Genomic DNA, 9,197 nt, shown 5'->3' on the forward strand with positions numbered 1-9,197 from the left:
GTCTCAGGCTAGCCTGGAACCCATTTGTAGACACAACCTTGAACTTAATGATCCTCCTGCCTCTACCTTCCCAGTGATGGGATTACAGGTGTGCACCATGATGCCTGGTTTTATATAACACGGGGGATTGAAGTTGGGGCTTCCTGCTTGATAGACAAGCACTCCACCAACGTAGTCACATGCCCAACCCAGTAGCAGACTCATTTTAATGTCAAGGAGTTTCCTGTGCTAGGGCTTTCAAGTAGAATATGATTTCCCTGTATCTTTGCACAACTGTTACAATCAAATCTCATTTCAAATGTCACCTAACATTTAAAAAAATATCCATAGCACTCAGACTTAGCAAATCATATGTCATTCTTTATTTTTTTTTTTAGTTTCTTTTTGATATATTGTTGTGGGATATTTGTTTAACTATGCAAAGATGTGTTGCATTTGTTTAACTATGTAAAGATTTGTTGCATTTATTTAATTATGTAAAGATATGTTGCTGTTTTACCTTGCCTGTCTAAGGCACATGATTGGTCTAATACAAAGCTGAACAGCCAATTGTGAGGGAGGAGGTATAGGCATGACTTCTGGACAGGGACAGTAAGTAGGAGGAGGAATTTAGGCTTCAAAGAAGAAAGAGAGGGAGACAGAGGGGGAAGAGAGAGACACCAGGGAGACTCCAGGGAGGCACCAGGGAGATGCCAGGGGCCAGCCAGCCAGATAGACATGGAAGAAGCAGAAAAGCAGGACATACAGAATGAAAGGTAAAAAGCCCTGAGGAAAAACATAGATGAATAGAAACAGGTTAAATTAAGTTATAAGAGCTAGCGGGGAGCCGGGCGGTGTTGGTGCACGCCTTTAATCCCAGCACTCAGAAGGCAGAGCCAGGCGGATCTCTGTGAGTTTGAGGCCAGCCTGGTCTACAGAGCGAGATCCAGGAAAGGCACAAAGCTACACAGAGAAACCCTGTCTCGAAAAAAAAAAAAAAAAAAAAAAAGAGCTAGTGGGACAAGCATAAGCTAAAGGCTGAGCTTTCATAATTCATAAGAAGTCTCTGTGTTATTATTTGGGAGCTGGCTGGCAGAACAGAGAAAGAGCTTGGCTACATTTGGTGTCCAATGGGAGGCCTGAATTTCCACATTGGGCCTGAGAAAGCTGAAAAAAAAAAAAGGAAAAACAAAACAAACAAACAAAGAAATGGATACTGCTCCATTAAGAGGCACTGCTGTGCAGCACAGCACTTGAGCAGCCGGCAGCCTAAGTAGAAACATTAAGCTAAGAAAAAAGCTTGCTCCAGTGCGGGCACCAACTTCCTAGAGCTGGAGCATTAAATGCAGCTCCCAGTTAAATGCAGTTCTCAGCCAGGCCCTCAGGCTTAAGGCTCAACTCTCATGGACCTGAGAAGGAAGTGGAGTCAACTGCCAGAGCCAACCAGTGGAGGGCTTAGCTGCCGCCTAACAGTTTCAGATTTGGCTCATGTGGTGCACAGTAAAACAGGTCCAGCTTGGAAAAAAAAAAAACAAAGCTGTAAACAGGTTACAACATGTGTAGATGCTTAAGAAAGAAAAAAAAAATGGGTATAGACAGTCATAGGAAAAAATAGTCTAAAAATAATTAAGTAAAGTCTTTAAAGAAAGAATGAAGTAATAAAAAAAGAATGAGCCATGTAAAGTTGGGAAACACACAGGGAGTCTGAATCCTGTATAGTGCTTTGTTGACTTTGAATTTTTTTGAATGCTGATGAGCGAGTGAGTGACAGCTGTTGAGTCACACTAGATTTTAAAAGGAATTGCTGAATTAAACCAGCCTAGATACTTTAGGGACATCATAACTTTAAAATGGAATTCAGAAAATGTATTGCATTAGAGAGGTTATCCATATTTTCCCCAATAGGAAATGAAAGGCCATGGATTCCTTCAAAGTTAATAGAGACCAGATTTGATTGGGGGAGACACCCTGAAAATCTTGGCTACAGATGTAAAGAAATAAACCCAGAAAAACTACAAGACAGGTGACATATATGCTGGTTCCTTGACATGGGAACAGCTCTGAGGCTGGATGAGCATGATAAATCTTGTTGGTTACTCGGGGTTTATTATTACATGCCATCCTTTTATACAGCATGGATAGAGGTTTGGTTATACAGTCCAAAACAAACTTATAAAGTTGACAGCTGTCTTTTACCTGCTTAAACATAAAACAACAACAAAAAAATCTTTGACTGGCTTGTGTACAATGCACAGTCCATACTTATGTTACTGCAGATATGTATGTTATCTTTGAAAGTTTGTGTCTTCTCAGAGCGAAGGGACCATCATATGTCATTCTTTATTTTTTTTTTTTTAGTTTCTTTTTGAAATATTGTTGTGGAATATTTGTTTAACTATGCAAAGATGTGTTGCATTTGTTTAACTATGTAAAGATGTGTTGCATTTGTTTAGTTATAAAAACATGTGTTGCTGTTTTACCTTACCTGCCTAAGGCACCTGATTGGTCTAATAGAAAGCTGAGTGGCTAATAGCGAGAGAGGAGGAGGGAGGGTGCACAGGTGGGACTTCTGGGCAGGGAGAGTAAGAAGGAGGAGGAGGAATTTAGGCTCAGGAGAAGAAAGAAAAAGAAAATGCCAACTACAGAAGATAGTCTTATACAGTATGTCAAACTGGCCTGAAACTTACTGTGCACCCCAGGCTGGCCTTCAGGTGATCCTCCTGCCTCAGCCTCTTCAATGCTGGGTTTACAGGTGTGAGCATGCTTGGCTTTCTCTTGCTAATTATCTGCCTTATTTCCCAGAGCTTAAAGCATACCTGGAATATGTATCTAGTGAATATTGTTTGAAGAGCTGTTTCAAGAAGCTTTTTAAAGAATAGTTCCTTTAAATTCTTTGGGGTTTATTATTCTTGTTATTGTGTGTCTCTGTGTAAGAAAGAGTGTGAGGTAGAATAAGATAGAAAAGACCAATTATAAGTACTGATTTATTGATTTATTTAGTGAAATCATTGTGTGCACTGCTTATTGTCAAACATAACTTCACCTTGTTACCTGGAACAGAACAACCTGGACAAGGCCCAAAGGAATTAAAAATTCCCAGCCCCAAGATGCCCATTGCCCTTAGCAACTGGACTATAAAAGCTTACACCTGTTACCTGTAACATAGGTCTTGGAAAAACAAAAGACCCCGAGCTAACTGCCACACATGCTTCTGGAGAAAGTCCTGCTCACTTACTTACTTCGCCTTGTGGTTTTAGAGTATAAAATGAGAATGTAACTGGACTTGGGACCGGAGACCTTCAGGAGCTAGCCTGATTCCAGTCCACCCATGAATAAACGCATCTCTCTTTCACCGTCATGAGTGCTGGAAGTCCATATTCCAAAAGATTCCCACAACAAGTGTGCATGCGTGATGTGTATGTGTGAGTGTGGAAATCAGAGGACAACTCTGCAGAGTTGACTCTCCTTTACATGGGTTCCAGAGATTGAACTCAGGTCACTAATCTTGTGTGTCGAGCACCTTTTTTGGCTGAGCCATATTGCTGGCCCCTCCTTTACATTTTTTTTTTTCATTGAACTAGCCTAAAATTTTCTTACTTAGCAAAGCTTCGTATTTATTTTGCTTTCTGATTTTGCTTGTGCCCTTATTCTTTCACAGTGACTCTCTGGTGATAAGGAAAGCACACGTGATCCTGTCACGGACTGCACTTAACACACATGGCACCACTGCAGGCGTGGCTGATGTGCCTTTTTATTTTAGTTGATCTCACAAAGTCTTTAGGTCTCATAGAACAAACCTCTTGAGCTTGACCTGGGAACATACCATATGAAGATTTTTGGTGCTTCCCTGACCTTCTTGCTATGAAGTTAAATAATCCTACTTCTAAGAGTTCACTACCTAGTTTTGCGAGAGGCTTGCTGGGGAACAATCTTTTTGTGTACTGTGAATATGTATTGCTCTCATTGGTTAATAAAGAGCTGACTGGTCAAGAGCTAGGCAGGAAATGGTTAGGTGGGACTTGTGGACAAAAAGAGAGCACAGGGTAAATGAGGGCGATTCGTCAGCCAGATGAGGAGAGAAGCAAGATGAACATGCTGTGCTGAATAAAGGTACCACCACATGGTAGAGCATAGATTTAAAAAAATGGGTCAATTTAAGTTGAAAGAGCTAGTTAGTAACAAGCCTAAGCTATTGACTGAGCATTTATAATTAATAATAAGTCTCTGTGTGGTTATTGGGGAGTCGGTGGTCCTGATGAAAAAACTCCGCCTACAGAAGCTATATTGTGGGAAATTCTATAAAGGTATATCAAACACCACTATTCTGGATACCTTGAGCACTGTCCTCAGAAGAGGCTTCCTTCAGAGTATTCTATATCCAGTCAATTCATCAACTAATTGAAGGGGTAAAATAAAGACTTTTTTTCGTTTATTTATTTGGCCTTTTTGAGATAGGGTCTCTATTATGTAGCTCTAGCTGTCCTGGAATTTGCTATATAGCCCAGGCTGGCTCTGACTCGCAGAGATCTGCCTGCCTCTGCATCCAGAGTGCTGGGATTAAAGATGTGCACCACCACACCTCACACAAAAAGGCATTTTTCTTGACTCTTAAAACTTTGTCAACTGGGCGGTGGTGGTACACACCTTTAATCCCAGGAGGCAGAGCCAGGCAAATCCCTGTGAGTTCGAGTCCAGCCTGGTCTACAAAGTGAGATCCAAGACAGGCTCCAAAGCTACACAGAGAAACCCTGTCTCAGAAGAACAAAACAAAACAAAACAAACAAACAAAAAAACCAAAAAACTTTGTTTTTGAAAGTTGGGAGTGGTGACACAAATCTGCAATTCCAGCCCTTGGGGAAACTGAGGCAGAAGAGCTGCAGAGTTCAAGGTAAACCCAGGCTATGTATCCAGACCTTGCCTCAATCCCACTCCAAACACATCTACACATACACACACCATCACCACTTCCACCATCCAACTTGGCCTTCTTTGTATCTCTTCTAAAAAAAAAAAAAAATTTAAAAGTACCCTAGGAAAGCCAGGGAATTAATCAAACACAGAACCTGAAGGGAGTAACCTTCACCGAGGACGCTGGTAAAGGGAGGCCCAATGGAAACAGTTGTGCAGCAAGACTGGAGTGACATCCAAGCCGAGGTGAGCAGGCTGGGGGCTCCTGGGATGCAGATCTCCAAAACACAAATAAAGGTTTCAAGAGAAGAGGGAAATGGGTGGAGAGCTTGGAAAAAGCTTGCCACTGTGTTGATTTAAACAGTGAAATAAAAGCAATCAGCAACTATAGAAGAAAACAAAATCACAAGAAAATATAATCATTGAGTAGAGTGATCACTTTCTCCACACAAAACCAAACAACAAAAACCAACACTCACAGGAACCCCAAAAAAAACATTCTTCAGTGAAATTTGAGAAGCAACCTGCAGAGAAAGGGCAGGTGACTCTCTTGTGGTCACAGAACAGCCTTAGGGTGTTGGGGTGGAGTGTGTGACGCAAAGTCAGGTATGAAAGAATTTATACCCCCAAGTGTTGAAAGTGCTTTAAGCAGATGGTCTCTCTGAGCTGCCTCCCCTGCAGAAAGACGCCTGGTGCGAAGCTCAGTTGCTTCCTCTGCCTGGTCTTGCTCCACCCTGCTCACCAGCACTGCCCAGCAAACCTACTTTCTGGACTGTGTTATGGTCTGCTTCTGGCAGCACCTGCCTCTTGTGCTCGCGTTTTGACGTGGGCTCTTCAACAGAGGCATCGGTGGGATTTGGGAGCTAGACTACTAGCCACCTGGACACTGGACACGATCTGAATTTGGAGAAGCTAACAGTGCAGTGTTAAATGCTTTCACAGTGGGAGCTTACGCGGTACTCTGGGAAGGAAACATGTTAGCAGGGATGTATCAGATGTTAGAGGTGTGAAAAAAAATGGTGACCACAAGGTTATTGCCAAACTTGATTAGGGCTTTGAAAAAAAATAATAAAAGCTAAGGGATTCATCAGCAACTGCCGATAAATATGAAAGGCCAAGAGCCCTGCACAGCAGAGATTGTTACTCACAGGAAGATTAGGTGAAAAAAGAACTAAATAGATGATAGTAGAAACCAGACTTCTCACTGTTGAGAAAGAACTTATAAATATAAAAAGAGGATGCATCAGTTAGTGAAGAACCAAAGCACCCCCATTTCAAGCAAGCTCCTCACCCCAGCTTGAAACAGGCCTGAGTTTCAAGATTCTCAGAGCTGCTGATGCAGGTCCCAGGACAAAGTCAGGATGTTTGAAGAGCCATCTGGTAGCAACTGATTAACCATAGAATGCCCCAATGCCAGAGATGATCAAAAGTACAAAGTCAGGATGTTTGAAGGACTATCTGGTAACAATTGATTAACCACAGAGTGCCCCAATGCCGGAGGTAGTCTATAAAGTTTGACAAACAACCGGTTAAAACTACAGAGTAAGATAACACAGAAATTCTGAAAAGCCCCTAAAACTTGAGCCAACCAGAATTGTACCCGTACTAGCACCCCTAAATGATGTAACCTTATGTTTTTTGCCTTTAAAACCTGAGCTTGAGGGTGGGCACCTCCTCCAGCCTCTACTGTGTTGGATGGCTTGACAAGGTCCCTGCCACAGCTTGAACTGCTTCAGTAAACCTTGCTTTTGCATTTCGGTGAGTGAGTTCGCGTCTCTGGTGGTCTCTTGGTAGGGGGGGTCTTGCACCCAGGGCACAACAGTTAGGGCTCTGTAGAGACCCATAACCAGACATCTGTATAGATACGAATGAGGAGATTTATTATATGCCTTGCCTCGGGCAGTAGGGAAAGCAGAAAAAAAAAGAAACCTCAACATGTGGTCTGGAGAATGAATTTAGTCTGTGTCTCAAAGCCAATGAACCAGGGAAGTTGGTGGTGTATTTCCTAGTCCAAGGTCAAGAGAGAGAAACGGATGATAAAGAGGTCAGGGCAGTACAGGTCCATGACCTAGAACCAAGAGTCCAATGTCTGAGGGCAGAGATAGATTGCCCTGCTCAAGGCAAGAGAGAAAGTTCTCTGTCTGTGCCTTTTTGTTCCACTGGATCAGGTCCTGAACTGCATGGGACCCACCCATGTTTCTGAGGGCAGATCTTCTTTACTAATCTGAAAACTACCCTAAACTCACCTACAAATAATGTTTCTGCTGAAAGGACCAAGCAGACGCCATAACAGGCTGCTCAGTCTTCTCTCAGAGATCAGGCCTCAATTTCAGTTTCCTGAGATTTAAGCAAGCAGTTTCTGGGAGGGCCATGAACAAAAGACAGTCCTTGCAGTAGTTCCCTTTCTGCACGTACTCTGTTGGCTCAAGGTTCAGCCAATTGTTTACTATCTGTGACCCCTCACCAACTTAGAGCTATGTGCATGAGTCAAGGACAGAGCCTGGGCCACTGAGTCAGCCCCAACAGTTACTACGTGCGAGGCCAGCCAGCCTCCATGGCAGGTCAAGGACAAAGCCTGGAATTTGTCCAGGCCTGCTCAAAAATGGTAATTGTAACCCCCAACTAACCCTAGCCAATTAAAAGTTAAAAGTTACTAACATGATTGCCACTTGCACAAACCAGTCCTGAGTCTGTTCCTATGTAGTCTGTAGGCCCCCAAATCCCCTTTGCTTTAAACCCGCCCCCCATTGCTACTTGGGGTCTCTCTTGCTCTGCTGCTGTGTCAGACAGACAGAGAGTTTTGAGTTAACTCATAGTAAAAAGACTCTTTGTTTTTGCATCAAATTTGGTCTCTTGGTAATCTTTGGGGGGACTCTGGGTACAACACCTGCCAGTATTCTGGGCATCCCTTATATAAGTTGTCATGTAAATAAATGGCATAAAATTTATCACCACAGAGTACAGAAATCCCCCCTGGAGTGCTAGATTAGAACCAGAGGCATTGCTATAAGCTTGAGTTTTATTTCTTAAAAACGATTTGTTATGTGTACACATGTATGTCTGGTGATCTTATGTATATATGCTGGAGCCCAAAGAGGGTGTTAGATTTTCTAGAACTGGAGTTATCAGCAGCTGTGAGCCACTATATGGATGTGGAGAACTGAACCTGTTATGCCCAGATCATGACCCCAAAGAGACCACCGAAGACCTTGGATGTCCAGAATGCAACAGCAAGGTTTATTGTATAGATACAAGTCTAGACAGGGAACTCATTCCTACACCCAATATAGTGAGGTAGGGAGGAGTTGCTCTTTCTTTGTGAGGCTAGCTTTTTAAAGGCAAAAACCACAAGTCCTTCAGGGCAGTTGGGGGTGGGGGGTGGGGTGCAACTCGGATTGGTTTATTTTTATCTCTGTTCTCTTTTAATTGGGTGAGGGTATGTAACTTTTGAATTTACTGGTTGGGGGTTACAATTATCATTTTGGGGGCAGTCCAGCACAAGTCCCAGGCTTTGTCCTTGAGCTGCCATGGGGGCTGGCTGGCCTAGCATGTACTGACCGTGGGGGCTAGCTCAGTGGTCTAGGCTCTGTCCTTGACTAATGAACATAACTCTAAGTTGGTGAGGGGTCGCGGACAGTAAAGGTCTGGCTGAACTTTGAGCAGTCAGAGTATGTGCAGAAAGGGAGCTACTGCATGGCCCTCCCAGAGACTGCTTGTTTAGTCTCAGGAAACTGAAATTGAGGCCTGATCTCTGAGAGAAGACTGAGCAGCCTGTTATGGCGTCTGCTTGGTCCTTTCAAACCCAGGTCCTCTGTAAGAGCAGTAAGTGCTCTTAACTGCTGAGCCATCTTTCCAGCTCCAAGTTTTACTTCATCTCACTAGTCTATATTAATATGAAGAATAATGGATTTCACCAATCACATTCACCTTCTTCTTCCCCAATCCTCTTGATTCCAATGCAAGTTTGTGTTTTAAATTTACCTAGCAATATAAACTATAAATACATATATTTATGTAGGTGTAAGGGTGTTTATGCATAATTTCCTAGCTCTTTTTCTTTGGAAGCTCTAGAAGCAATGATATTTCAGTAGCAATGAACACACTAGGCTTTGGGTCTTGGTTTCAAAATCCACTCAGCCCTTGGGAGGTAGTTAGATTCAGGAGGATCAAGAGCTCTGCATTATCTTTAGCTGCACAGTTTGAGGCCAGTCTGAGCTGCAGGAAACCCTATGTTGAGAGGAAGGGAGGGAGGGAAGGAGGAAGGGAGGCAGAGAGGACATGACCTCAGGATTCCTAATGCGGCATAAAAG

This window comes from Peromyscus californicus, unplaced genomic scaffold (genome assembly GCF_007827085.1).
Source record: "Peromyscus californicus insignis strain IS unplaced genomic scaffold, ASM782708v3 Scaffold_4__1_contigs__length_199733344, whole genome shotgun sequence".
NCBI lineage: Eukaryota > Metazoa > Chordata > Mammalia > Rodentia > Cricetidae > Peromyscus > Peromyscus californicus.